Raw genomic sequence first — 15,275 nt, 5'->3', positions numbered from 1 at the left:
TGCCAATAAGCATATTGCTTATACTCTCCTCTTGCACAACATTAATTTTTCCATGCATTGACCGAGTATGCATCATATAGGGCCACATTACACGGCCAAGCATTAGCACAATCTTGAACCCATGCATGGCACATACACCGAGGCTACCTTGTTGTCCGGGAGGACTCCGGCTAGGAGGGGGAGAGGCATTCTCAAATGCGGACCCAATGGCGGAAAGAGCAAAAAAGGGCATGTTTTTTGACTATTTTTTAAGGGTTGTCGTTTGATCACAAAATTTTCTGGACTAACCCAAGTACATATGTCCTTATACAGCATGAATCTACAAGTATATGGGGCCAAACGCCAAATCAAGCCCCTAGGTGTGTGTATATAGGTAAAAATAGCCATTTTTCGGGCAAAATATTAAAAAAACGGAGAAATCCGACCATAAAAATTGCATGTGAGTGTATATAATGTTTTGCGGTGATGTTTTTGATTTATTATGATTTTTGTGGATTTTTTGGGTTTAATTTGCTATTTTCCTTTTAATTTTACTAATTTTCGGCAGAAAAACTTCAAAAATACAAAAAGCAGGTGAAAAACGGTCGTAATGAAAAAAAAAAAATATGGGAATGATCAGTGACTATAGGACAACCTATGGTACAATGGGGATGCAATTATAAGAATGGAGCGGAAAGCGTGTTTTGGCAAGATTTTGACCGAAACGTCAAATTTCTCGTAAACTGGGCAAATGGAGTCCAAATCAGGAAATTTTTGAGCCTAAACCCCATCTCGCAAGAAGTTAGGAGCACATGTCAAATTTCATGGAAAATGGGTCGGGGACCCCCATTATAAGAAATTTTCACTTCATTTTAAGCTCATTTTCACTATTGACTTTTGAGAGAGAGCTTCTGCCACCTAGAGCGAATGGGACTTCCAGCAACTTCTACGATGCGCATGACCACCCGACGGGATCCATACATGAGAGGTAGGCTCACCACCTTGAGCTTTTCGCGCATGTTTGTTGTTTTGTAGCGAAAACTAGCGTAGGGTTCACACAGAAAGCGAGCAGTAGAGACCTACAAGTAGAAGTGACCACCTAACGGCTAACCCAAAAGCAATGATACTTCATCGGCAGCTTACCCTAGCATTAGGAGACCACTTTTGGATGCCCAAAGGCAGTAGAAAACCATTGGGAAAAGCCCTAATTCCTAGAGCCTCGCAAGAGGCCACCAAATGGGAAATCGGCGGAAAGGCGCCCAAATGCTACCAAAACTCATGGGTAGGAGCATCTCGACATGCTCGACAAGTCTAAATAGCTCACATGGCCATACTGTGACCCGAAGCGGCACTAAACTTCAAAAACGGCATCAGACACACAAAGCGTCAAATAGCTCTCGCACCCAAACCGCATGTCCGTTTGCCACCAAACTTCACGAGCGGCTTTCCTATACCATCAACAACCAAGTCCTATGGTGGTAGACCACCACAAGTCATCGAAGACATGCAAACGCAACCACGGATGCTTCTAGAGCGACAAATTGCCAAACGGAGCTCCGGTGAAGCCAAAGTCGACAAAAACCATATGGCAAGGATCCCCAAGGGATCGGGAAGCTATGGAGACCAACATCAAGAAATTTCATCGCCGTAAAGCACTCCAAAAGTGAGAAAACGGCTTGGAGGCTCTGAAACCCACACAGGGAGTTTTCTTCTATCAATTTGACTTTTTTGTTAAAATAATGCTTAAAAGGGACATAGGCGGGACTCAGGGCAGGCACCAGTAGCACTCACCATGAAATTTTCATTAGAAGACATCCTATGCGTAGGATGTCTCAAGGATATTTATGGGCACCAACCCCAACATATCTCATCACACACTGCTTCTAAATAGCCTGTACATGCTAGCTACCAAGTTTCATCACATTTGGACAAAAATTGACCTCATGTGCACCAAAAAACGCAAAGTCAGGGCATAGAGGCAATAATGGGCCATGGACCTACCAAAGCTTGTCCAAATCACATGAAACTTTCACAATACATTCATAAAACATTTCCAAGCTATATGTGTGGCCACATGTGAAAAATGATGAAATAGACATCCTATGCGTAGGATGTCTAAGTGACATTTTTGACCCCCAGCTTGCATTTTTGAATTCCAGATATCTCTATAACACCTTCATGAGCTCATATATCAAGTTTCAAGCCATTCCCATCACTTTTGGCCCCCAACACCTCCAAGATGTACTTTTTGAGCCCAAAAACACTACACATGCTCTTACCAACACCAATTCTTGTCTAAATCAAAATCCAAGAGCAGGGCCATGTTCCACATGCCAAGGACAAATCTCAAGTAGTTTTGATGAAAAAGACATCCTACACGTAGGATGTCTCCATCATGATTTTGACTTACTGTGCAAGAAATGACATCATGGGAGCCATTACCATGGTGCAAGAAGCTCATATATCAAATTTCAACCCATTTGCATATCATTTGCCACCTGTTGTGGACATCCTACCCAATTTGTGAGCCTAAAGCCCGAATCTGCCCAGAAATGCACTTTTTTGATGCCCAAACCCAATTCCAATCACATAGCCATGTTCAACAGGCCAAGGACCACCAGCATGCCAAGTTTCACCAAAAATTGATGAAATAGACATCCTACGCGTAGGATGTCTAAATGATAAATTTTGGCCAGAATCATACTGTGAGCACATGCACTGTTTTCCTAGTTCCTTTTAAGTTTTATTTTCAATTTTCAAGTCATTTGGATAGTTAGAACTCAGTTTCTCAACTAATATGGAAAAAACTCTAACTTTGGGCTCCTGAGTGCAACAGGATCCATGGCAGCCGCAAAATCACTGGCAAAGAAGAAGAATGACAATAAAAGACTACTTGGAAGAAGTAGAGCCGTTTGTCATCCCAGAAGGAACTCTGAAGCCAACAAGCACATGGATACATGATGATTTGCTAGAGTCAAATGACCTGAAGATCTACCAAGGTGTGTTCAAGGATCCTGAAGGAAATGCAATGGAGCTATCCATGCTACCACGGGAGTTCAATGAGTTTGTCAGAAGCAAGATGGGGAGTACCTAGAGAAGATAGACCTCCATAACTACTTTGAAGCTGTGCCAGTAGGAATTGACATCAAAAGAGTGTGGGAGTTTGTAATTACTATCAAAGAAGATGGAGTGGCCAGAGTCACTGATCTGCAGGGCAAGCTAGATACTATGATTGTAATCACAGAGAGAGTGATGGCAGCCGCTCTAGACATCTCCAACAAAGGGGATAGTGTGACAAAGAGGAGAGATGAAGTCAAGGTGTACTCAGAAAAGAAAAACAACTACACCTTTGAAGACATTGCAAACCCTAAAGTGGCTATCATGAGCCAACTCTACAACCAATACTTCCACATGTGTACAAAGAGGCCACAGAAGTACATAATGCCGCCTGGAGCCATTGCTACCACCTTCACCTGGGAAATGCAGAAGAGCAAGCCAAAGGTGATAAAATATGCTGCTTATATTCATGACAATTTGGTGAAGATGGGCACAAGAATCCCACCTACATTGTGCCGGGTGAGCTGATAACGAAAGTGGTTTATGGAGCACTACATGCCAAGGGATACTGGCCTGACCCTCCATCACAGAATGATTGGCTAAGGCTGAAAGAAGATAAAGAAGAAGAACCGCCCAAGGCACCAAGAGTAGCCACAAGGTTGAAGCACCGGCTAGAGACCGTGCTAGAAGAGCTGCCAGAGCCGAAGAAGGGAAAGAAAGAAAGTTTACAAGTGCCGATCAAAGAGACCAAGTCACAGAAAGCGGTGTGGCTTGAAAGATTGATGGAAAGCTTCAGAGCCGAGAGAGCACTGAAAGGAGATTTGAGCAAGCTGTGGAAGCCCTCACTAGAATCCATGTCCGGATCGTCTTGAAGGGTGCACAGAGATGGATTTGAAGACTACATCAAGAATTTTGAGATTTTAGATGCTACGACACAGAATATACCTAATGTCCCTTTCTCAGAAGAAGAAGTGGATGAAGTACGACGGCAACTGCTAGAAGAGCAGGAAGGCCAAGAATGAGAGCGAAAGACCAAGGCGGACCGGGACTTCAAGAAGAAGCCAACAACTCCACTGTCAAGCCCGGAGTCCAGCCCACCGCCATCACCACCTCCTCTTAGCCCTCCACAAACCCAACAAAAGGAGGAGCTAGACACATCTGATGAACACGAAGATTCTAAGCAAGAAAACAAACAAGGGGAAGAGTAGAAAGAAGAAGTTAAGCCCAAAGATGAGCAGCCAGAGCAAGAGGAAAGAAAGTTTAGCACATTCCTTGATCTACTAGCTGCGGGGTATTCACTAGAAGAGGCAACCACTGTGGCATTTGAGCTGGAAAGCACAAGGCCCAAAGAACAGATGCAGAGCCTGCGATTAGTGGAACTAAAAGAGATGGCCATTGATACAGTGGACCTATAGCCACCTACCAATGACTAGGATGTGGTGATGCACAAGCTAACCGGGCTCAGGGCAAGATCAGTGGCCACGGAAAGTGAGATTGACAATCTCAAAGCCAATGACGTTCTTATCAAATTTGAAGTCGACAAACTCCAAAAACAAAGCCAAGAGCATATAGAGAAAGAAGCAGAGCTGCAAGCCATTCTAGCCACAACACTACAAAGATGCCAGAAGATGGAACGAGAAAATCAGGCAGCAGATCAAATGCTTCAAAGAGCTGAAGAAGAATACAAGAAAATCAGCAAGTCCTTGACAGATGCAAAGAGAGAAAGGGACAACCTAACCCTACAACTTGCTGAAGAATCCAAAGAAGTGAAAACACTCAAAAATGCCAAGGAAAAGGCAGAGATAGAGCATGAGGCAAGCTAGGATGAGGTAATAGAGCTTAAAGATCAGATTAAAGTCAAAGATCAAACCATCCAAAGGCTGCGGGCATCTCCTACCAGAGTCAGAGCTACTAGCTCAACTCACACTACTTTAGAGGCTGATTTTTATGAAGAACAAATGAAAGAGCTCCAAAAGAACTTAACATTGGAGAAAGGCATGGCTGACAAAGTATCCTCAGTATCTAATCCATTTGGTAGAGGCACCTAAAGTGATCAGAGATAACATCAGCTTCTGCCCTCTACCAAGGATGAGGACGTGGAAAGCCCACGAGTTGCTGCAGAGAAGCCAACCTACTTGCTAAATTACGTGAAGCTGCCATGCTCGAAGGCAGGCGAGAGAATAAGTGAGCAATGCATGGTGAAAACCCTAACGGGCTCCATCAAATTTTTCACTGGCTCGCCTGACCTATCTTGCATAATGATGAGAAAACTATGCAAAACACTTTTGGCAGTCTTCGAGACCTTCAAACCAGGCCAGGCGACAGACAATATCTTCTTCTTTCAAGATACATACAGATGTGCATACGATCTGTATGGTCAGCCATCTCACGAGGTGATACATGCATTATATGAGAGGATCATGTTTTTACCTTCTTATCACCTCCAGGCCTTTGAAGAAGCCTTCTACACCGGCTTCTTCACAATCAATACAGATATATTCGGCCCGACGCTACTAGCTCAGCATGCAAGATAGGAGTCACTTCTCAAGATGAGACAAAGCCTACATTGAAGAAGCAGCTCAACATCCATGTCGGGGACGACATGAACAAAGGAGGGGGGGAATGTTAGAATATGGACACACCCTATGAAAAATGACTGCTCGACGGATTATTATTTTTTGTAATTATTCATTGTTATTGAGAAAACCCGACATTTCACCTTTGTAAATATTGGGGCTTACAGAAGTTTCCAGATTGTATCCCATTTTTGACATTTAGATTGAGTAGATGGTTAAAATTGGAACATTAGGGTTTGAGATTGTAAGGTATTTATACCACTTTTTGACCTTAATGAAGGACTTTTGTCATTTTTAAAAAGTTAAGCCTGTGAGTGAGCATACTGTGTACGAGAGAGAGTAAGAGCTTCATCTTGACGCTACGCGTGCACCCTTGGTTGGAATTGAGTGTGGAGAAGTGCAGCGTGTTGCCCCCGACGAGAGCTACGTGCCAATACCTACATTGCGTGCGTACTGTCCGGTTTTGCGAGCTCAACCTACGAGATTTATCTGGTGATTCGGTGATCATACGTTATCCGTTTTCGCATTTCAGCATATCCACGTGTTCGCATTGAGTAGAGCTACATATTAGGCACTTTAGTTTTTAGAAACGAGGACGTGCATATTTCGGCCAGACATCCTACGTGATTTTGCACGAGGTATTTAAGGTTGGGATTTTGGTTCATAGACCTTAGGGAGAGCGACCTATTGGTGTTAGTAGGGTCTCCTTCAAGTTCTATGGCATTTCGAGACCGTTTGATAGGTATTTGGTTCTAAAAAGCGTTGTAGGAAATCTCCTCTTATGCACTCCTGAAGGCTATAGCTTAGACATTGGGTAGAGACCTCTGTAGGAATTAATCGAGAGTCGGTCGAGTGTAGATTGACACCCTATGCTTGCTTCCACGCGCCTGCGGGTCGAGCTTCGTCCTTAGCTGACAAATCTTGTTAGGTGAGTTCTCGCTATGCTGACATCCGTTGCGGCGTATCCGCCAACGGTGATAGGTGTAACCTCTGTATAGGTCGGTTAGAGTTTCCGTTTGTAGTTCATACTCCCAGTTCTCATTTAAGAATGCTCCATCCGAGGACTGAGGTGCTAGGGGTGTCCTTTGAACTAGATGCAATGTTGCTTTCTAGGGGTTGGCCCTTAGTGGTTTTGCTAAGTCAGGAGCACTCGATTGCTCTCTTAGCAAGGATATTGACATAGGCGCTTTCTCTTTTAACTCTCTTCATTGCTCCGCCTTGCGTAAGCTCTCGATTTCCTTTTCTCTCGCTACAAGGATATACCGCTCAACCTCTTGCACTTCGGCAAGGCTTTTACCATCGGGTAATATGACCTCGGAGGGGAATAGATCTGAAGAATCAGGAGGTGCAACGAATGAAGTATTCACGTGCACATTCTCTAAGGGAATAGGGTCTACATTGGTCATGAATGGAGAATTTACTTCCCCAGCCCCCTCATTTACATCATTAGCTCCATGTTCGGAGCGAGTGACTCAACTAAAGGTTTCCTTCAAGCGGCTAAGCCCAGACCATGGGTCCATGGCATGCATGTCTTGGCTTAAGCTATCGGGATTAGGCATTGGGAAACCCTCCATGACGTCGTAGTCAGAGGAAGAGTCACTAGCTGCTATGTTCGGGTCTTGGTTTATACTATCTTGGGTCCCCGCGGGCCCGGAACCTAAGGTAGATGGATAATGAGAACTCGTGTAAGTCAAAACTCTCTCTAGTTGCTCCGTCTCTAGCACACGACCAGAGCGCAGGTGCATGTGCCTTTGACACCCTACAAGCGTCGGCGAATAACCTTGAAGGTTAATCGCTTACTTTTTTAGGCGTCCGTATTCACTCGTTTTTTTATGTTTTTTAATGATCGGTTTTTTGATTAAAGCGTGTGATAGCTCAAAATGAGCATATCACTCAGAGGATCACGGTGTGCTTTACAGCACAACATTCGGTCACATGAAGCTCCGTTGGTTCTCAAAAAAGTCAATTTTTAGCGACGTGTGAAGCTAAAATACGTAATTTTAAAGGGCGACTGAGGTCTGAGCCTGAGCGTGAGCTTAGGCTTGGGTCTGGGAGATATTCAAGATCTCAATCCTACCTTTAAATTTTAAAAAAAGAAATTAATTTTTTTTTTGGATAAGGTCGTCGCAGCCTGCGCGCGAGCACACACACATGCTACCTACCTACTTACAACTAATACACCTACTGTTACACACTAACACACTTCATTAGCTCTCATAGATCTACTTCCTACTTACTATACTTTACATTACACAAAACTAACACCCCACGTGGGGTGGATTTTCTTCAGCAGTTCTTGTTCTTGCCAGGTCCGCATCCTTGGTAGAGGGCAAAAGCTAAGGTTGTCTCTGATTATTTTAGGCGCCTCTACCAAATGTACTAAATACTGTGGGTATTTTGTTAGCCATGCCTTCCTCCATTTTGGCTGAGAGTCCACAATAAGCTTAACACCTTCGGGTTTGGTGATATCTTCTTTGTATAGTGGCACTATCGGCTCCTCTTTAATCCTCTTGTTTAGTGTAGCAGCTTCATACTTGAGAAGAGGATATGGGAGAGAGGGTTGTAGCCATTCATGTCGAACGACATTTGCATCTAATTTCTGAATGGTCATAGACTTCAATATCCTCTGCTCCCACTGCATTGCTTCTTTGGCGGTGTCTTTTATGGCCGCTGAACTATTTCCTTTTGTAGATTGTCTTCTTCTTGTGTCAGATCCCGGGGCTCCTGGGATGGTCCCACAAGGATGTCCTCTTGCATTGTTGTGTCCATTGGATCTGACACATTGTCTATATCAACTCCTTCCATAGCTGCTGGCCCTGTGCTCAATTGTGGCTCTTCAGTCTGCTGTTGACCTTTTAGCTCATCAATCTACTTTTGATATGCTTTCTTTTCGTGTTTAGCTTGATCCCCCATGGTCACTAAAAGGTCGTTCAATTCAGCATTGGCTTTCTCAGCCTCTTCTAGCTTCTTCTTGGTGTCTTCATTTTCAGTTTGCATCTTCTTGAGATCCTCGTCCATCTTCTTTTTCAAGGCTTCTAGCTCATCTTTCATGGCCTTGTTCTCATCCTCCAAACGGCTTTGCATCACTAGGGAGCCCTCGGCCAACATCAATCTTTGTCTCTTCTCTAGTGTCAACTCCTTTTGGAGTTCCTTCATCTGTTCTTCATACATATCCTTCTCTGAAGTAGTGCTAGTTGAGGCCGCGGCTCTGAATCTACCCCGAGATGCCCTTAGCCTCTGGATTTTATGATCTTTCACTTGTATTTGATCTTTCAGCTTTATAATTTCTTCTTGGCTGGCCTCATGTTCTAGCTCATCTCTTTCCTTAGCATTCCTCAAAGTCTCCACTTCTTTGGACTCATCGGTAAGCTAAAGTGTCAAGTTGTCCTATTCTTTCTCCGCATCCGTTAGTGATTTGCTGATTTTCTTATACTCCTCATCTGCTCTTTGAAGCTTTTGGTTTTCTGCCTGACTCTGACTTTCCAGCTCTTGGCATCTTTTTAGTGCCGCGTCCAGATCAGCTTGCAACTTGGCTTGCTTCTGCGTGTTCTCTTGGTCCTGCTTTTGCAGCGAGTCCACCTCAGCTTTGATTTGAACTCCATTTACTTTGAGATTATCACACTCAATCTTAGTGGCCATAGACCTTACTCTGAGCCCAGTGATTCTTTGCATCACCTCATCCCAATCATTGGCTTGTGGCTGTAAATCCATTGTATCTGTGGCCATTTCCTTCAACTCCACCAATCAAGGGCTCAACATATATTCTTTGGGCCTAGTGCTAGACAACTGAAAAGCTGCATGAGCTGCCTCTTCTCAAGAGTATCCAGCAGCTAATAGATCAAGGAATATTCTATAGTTTTTTGCTTCTGGATCTAGATTCTCTAGCTCTGGTTCAGACTCTTTCTCTTTGTCCTGTTCTTTCTTAGAGACTTGCAGCTTCTCAGATTTAATTAACTCCTCAGTCTATAGAGGTTGAGGAGGACTAAGAGGAGGTGGTGATGGTGGAGGGCTGGATTCTCGGCTTGATGGTGGGGCTGGTTGCTTCTTCTTGAGGTCCCAATCAGCCTTTATTTTCCTCTCTCTTTCTGCATTTTCCTGCTCTTTCAGCAGCAGTTGTCATCTTACATCATCAACTTCTTCTTCGGTAAAAGGTATGTTTGAGATATTCTCAGTTGTAGCATCTAAGATCTCAAAATTCTTTATATAATCTTCAAAGCGATCTCTTTTAGTCCTTCGAGAAGATCTAGACATAGCCTCAAGTGAGCGCTTCCATAATTTGCTCAGATCCCCTTTTAGCATCCTCTCATCTCTGAAACTCTCCATTAGTCTTTCGAGCCTTGCTACTGTGTGTGAATTTGTTTCCTTTATTGGCACCTGTAGAGTTGCTTTCTTCCCCTTCTTGGGCTGTGGCGGATCTTCTGGCACTGTCTCTAAATGGCACTTCAACCTTGTGGCTACCCTTGAGCCGTAGGAGGCTCTTCTTCTTTGTCTTCCTTCAGCTTGAGCCAATCATTTTGGGGGGGAGGTAGAGGCCAATTTCCCTTGGCATCCAATGCTCCATAGATGACTTTGGTTATCAAATCACCAGGCACAATATAAGTGGGATTTTTTGTCCCCATTCTCACAAGGTTGTAGTGAATGTAAGCGGCATAGTCTATCTCCCTCGGGCGGCTCTTCTGCATCGCCCAAGTGAAAGTGGTGGCAATAGCTCCAAGTGGCATCCTGTATTTTTGTGGCCGCTTAGTACACATGTGGAAGTACTGATTGTATAATTGGCTCATGATGGCCACCTTCGGGTTTGCAATATCTTCAAATGTATAGTTATTTTTCTTCTCTGAGTAGACCTTAATGTCATCCCGCCTCTTAGTCACACTGTCTCCTGCATTAGAGAGGTCAAGTGCTACTGCCACCACCTCCTCTGTGATGAAAATCATCTTATTAGACTTGCCTTGTAGATCTATAACTCTGGCTATGCCGTGCTCTTTGATTGTGGTGACAAATTCCCACACTCTTTTAACATCAATCCGTACTGGCAAGGCCTCAAAGTAATGGTGGAGATCCAGTTTCTCCATGTAGTCCCCCATCTTGCTCCTGACAAATTCATTGAGCTCTTGAGGGATCACGGGTACCTCCACTGCATTTCCCTCCGGATCTTTAAACACTCCTTGGTAGATTCTCAGATCATTGGCTCCTAGTAGGTCATCTTGAATCCAAGTGCTTGTGGGCTTCAAGGTTCCCTCTGGGATAACAAAAGGCTCCACTTCTTCTAAGTAGTCCTTGATAGCCATCCTCTTCTTCTTTGCAGGCGACTTTGTGGCTGCCATGGATCCTGTTGCATTCGGTAGTCCAAAGCTAGCGTTTTTTCACAGATTTGCTGGTAAACTGAGTTCTGACTACCCAAATGACTTGAAAATTGAAATAAGAACTCAAAAGGGACTAGGGAAGCCATGCATGTGCCCACAGCAGGTTTTTGGCTGAAAAATAAGCATGTAGACATCCTACGCGTAGTATGTCTCTTTCCTCTGATTTTGATGAAACTTGACATGCTTGTGGCCCTTGACCTGTGCAACATGGCTATGTACTTGGAATTTGGTTTGGACATCAAAAAGTGCAATTTGGAGCATATTTAGGCTTTTGGCTCACAAAATGGGTAGGATGTCCTATATGGATGGGAAAATGATATCCAATTGGATTGAAATTTGATATATAGGCTTCTTATACCATGTAAAAGACTCCCATGATGTCAACTCCTGCACAGAAGGTCAATATGACCCTGGAGACATCCTACGTGTAGTATGTCTCTTATCTCAGAATGACTTGATTTTGGTTCTGTGGATAGCTCTTAGCATGTAGAACATGGCCATGTTCTTAGATTTTGATTTGGATAATCAGTGGTGTTGTTAGGAGCATGTTTAGTGTTTTTAGGCTCAGAAAAGTGCATCTTTGAGGTTTTGGGGGCCAAATGTGATGGGTCTGGCTTGAATTTTGATATTTGAGCTTGTGAAGATGTTATAAAGAATTGTGGAACTCAAAAACCCCAGCTGGAGGTCAAATAGGGCATTTAGACATCCTACGCGTATGATGTCTATTTGACTATTTTTTCATATCTGACTCCACAGTTAGCTTGGCAATGTGATAATGAGTATATTGTGCAAGTTTCATGTGATTTAGACTAGTTTTGGTAGGTCTATGACCCTTTATTGCCTCTATGCTCTAACTTTCCATTTTTTTGATGCATATGAGGTCAACTCTTGTCCAAATGTGATGAAACTTGATGGCTAGCATGTATAAGCTATGTAGAAGCTGTGTATGAGGTGAGATATTGAGTTTGACTTGCAAAAGAGGCCCTAAGACATTCTACGCGTAGGATGTCTTCTGAGGAATTCTTTTGGAAGAAGTGCTACTAGTATATGCCCTTAGCCCCCCTGAGTCCCCTTTAAGCCTTATTTCAATAAAAATGTCAAAAAGATAGATAGAAACTCCCTGTTGGCTTTCAGAGCCTCTGAGTCATTTTCTGACTCTTGGAGTGCTTTTTGGCGATGAAATTTCTTGATGTTAGTCTCCATAGCTTCATGGTTCCTTGGGGAACCTTGCCATATGGTTTTTGTTGGCTTTGGCTTCACCGGAGCCCCGTTTGGCAATTTGTCACTCTGGAAGCGTGCGTGGTTGTGTTTGCATGCCGTCGATGACTTGTGGTAGTCTACCACCATAGGAATTGGTTGTTGATGGTCTAGGCAAGCCGCTCGTGAAGTTTGGTGGCAAACGGACATCCGGTTTGGCCATGAGACGCTTTGTGTGTCCGATGCCGTTTCTGAAGCTTAGTCCCGCTTCGGGTCGCCTTATGGCCATGTGCGCTATATAGCCTTGTAGAGCATGTCAAGATGCTCCTACCCATGAGTTTTGGTAGCATTTGGGCGACTTTCCACCGATTTACCACTTGGTGGCCTCTTGCAGGGTTTGTGGTGTTAGGGTTTTTCCCAATGGTTTTTTGCCACCTTTGTGCATTCAAGAGTGGTCTCCTATGCTAGGGTAAACCCCCTATGAAGCCTTATTGCTATTGGGTTAGCCGTTACGTGGCTACCTCTACCTGTAGGTCTCTATTGTCCGTTCCCCGTGTGAACCCTACAGTGGTTTTCGCGATAAAACATCAAACATACGCGAAAAGCTCAAGGTGCTGAGCCTACCTCTCATAACTGGAGCCTATCAAGTGGTTGTGTGCGTCGTAGAAGCAACTGGAAGTCCGGTTCGTTCTAGGTGGCTAGAGCTCTCTCTCAAGAAGGAAATAGTAGAAATGAGCTCTAAGTGAAGTGAAAAAATCTTATAATGGGGGTCCTCGGACCACTTTCTATGAGATTTGACATGTTCTCCTAACTTCTTGCGAGATGAGGTTTAGTCTCGAAAAGTTCCTGATTTGGACTCCGTTTGCCCAATTTCTGAGAAATTTGACGTTTCGGTCAAAATTTGACCAAAACATGCCTCCTGCTACATTCACATAATTGCATCCCCATTGTACCATAGGTTTTCCTATAGTCGTTGATTATCCTCATATTTTTGTTTTTCATTACGATCGTATTTCACCTGCTTTTTGTATTTTTGAAGTTTTTCAGTCGATAATTAGTAAAATTAAAAAGAAAATAGAAAAATAAACCCAAAAAATCTCCAAAAATCATAATAACTCAAAAAAATCACCGCAAAACACTATGTACACTCACATGCAATTTTTATGGCCGGATTTCTCCGTTTTTTCATTATTTTGCCAAAAAATGGCTATTTTTATATATATACACACACACACACACACCTAGAGGACTAATTTGCCCCATATACTTGTAGATTCGTGCTGTATAAGGGCATATGTACTTAGGTTAGTCCAGAAAATTTCACAATCAAACAAAAAACCTTCAAAATAGTCGAAAAACATGACCTTTTTTGCTCTTTTCACCTTCATTGGGTCCGCATTGAGAATGCCCCCCCCCCCTCCTAGTCGGAGTCCTCCCGAACAACAAGGTATCGCTTCTGGGGTATGTGTAGTGCACAGGTTAAAAATTGTGCTAATGTGCGGCCTTGTTACGTGGCCCTCTTTGATGCATACTCAATCATTGCATGGAAAAATTAATGTTGTGCGAGAGGAGGGAATAAGCAAGATGCTTATGGGCATTCGACGTGGAGGTTTCCTATTTGTTCTTGGTTGGGTTGGTAGTTTTTTTTTTGCAAGTAAAAGTTGTAACTCTACAGCTCTTTCTTTGATCGTCTTCTTTGCAAAAGTTGCTTGGGTTGCCGCTACTGTCGATATGGCCGTGGTTGTCTCCATGGAGAGAATTGTCGTGGCTGATGTGGCCGTAATCTTTTTCTCTTTTGCTTGCCATTTGTAGCTTTGTTTTGGATGCGTTTGTAGGTTTATTGCCTCTTTTTTTGTCTTGGTGGCTTTTCTGTTGATCGGCATCCGCACAGATTGATTTGCCGATGTCGTTTGTCTAGCTGCTGGTTTTGCTTGTACTGAGGGGAGTTCTTGTAGCATCGCCTTGGGGATCCAAACGAGTTTCTCATGTAGTTGGCAATTGAGCATGTTCTTCGGTATCTGTTTGATGACTCTGTTTAGTGTTTGATTAACCTGGTTTTTCGGAGGCTGTCTGCTAGTGCACTGTGGTTTGTAGGCTCGTTCACGTAGATCTTTCCGTACCCATACTTTGCTTATTGTTGACTTTGATCTATTGTTTGTCTCCTATGGTATATCATTTTTTGATTGAAGACAGTTGGCTGCTTCTTGTGTATCCTTCGTAGGTATCTTTTGTTGGTTAAGTGGCACCCATCTATTTTTTTCTTGATCAATTGATTGTGGCACCATTATTGGGTTCTTTCGTGTTGTCCTAGCAAAGGCTACCACTTGGTGTTCTTGTGCTTGTTGAATTCTGACTATATTCGAACTCCAATCTATCTGCACATTATATTCTTTCTGCCATGGTTGTCCCAATAACATTTGGTGTAGTGTACTCGCATCCTCAACCACATAAAAGTTGTGGGGATAAACATTCTGATGTACTTGTATATGCAATATCGTCCAGCCCAATGTACTTAATGAATTTGAGGTACTGCTTTCCAGCACTTGTTGAGTAGGATGTAGTTGATCTTTGAGCTGGAGTTGATTATATAATTTGCAAGAGATCAGATTTTCTTGAGCTCCAGAATCAAGCAATGCCATCAATTCAACTTGATTGCTACCCACTTTGACTGCAATTATTGGTTCCACTGTGTCTTCACCAAAATTCGTTCATTGAATAGCATTTATTCGCAACGGTGATCCACTTTGTTGTTGTTGTTGTTGTTGTTGTAGAAGCCTTCTTTTTGCAATGCGTTCTTTTGCTTCTGCTTGTGCTTCTTCTCGTACCCTCTGTTTCTCCTTCATCCATTGTTTTTCTTGATGGATTTGTTGAAGCATATCCTGTGTTAGTGGTAAATGATACTTTTTTAATCGACACCCACTAATCCAATTTGGCATTTCTTCTCCTGCCAATGTAGCAAGTTTGACAACTCCACTTTGTGATAAGTCACTAATCACAAAGGGTCCCATCCCTCGCTTTTTATGGTTTTTGGCATGTTGCTTCAAAGTATAAACAAGTACATAGTCACCTGTTTTGAACTCTTTCGTACGCACATGCTTGTCAA

Source organism: Adiantum capillus-veneris, chromosome 19 (assembly GCF_014529385.1).
Source record: "Adiantum capillus-veneris isolate H3 chromosome 19, ASM1452938v2, whole genome shotgun sequence".
NCBI lineage: Eukaryota > Viridiplantae > Streptophyta > Polypodiopsida > Polypodiales > Pteridaceae > Adiantum > Adiantum capillus-veneris.
Note: the sequence above shows the minus strand (reverse complement) of the source record.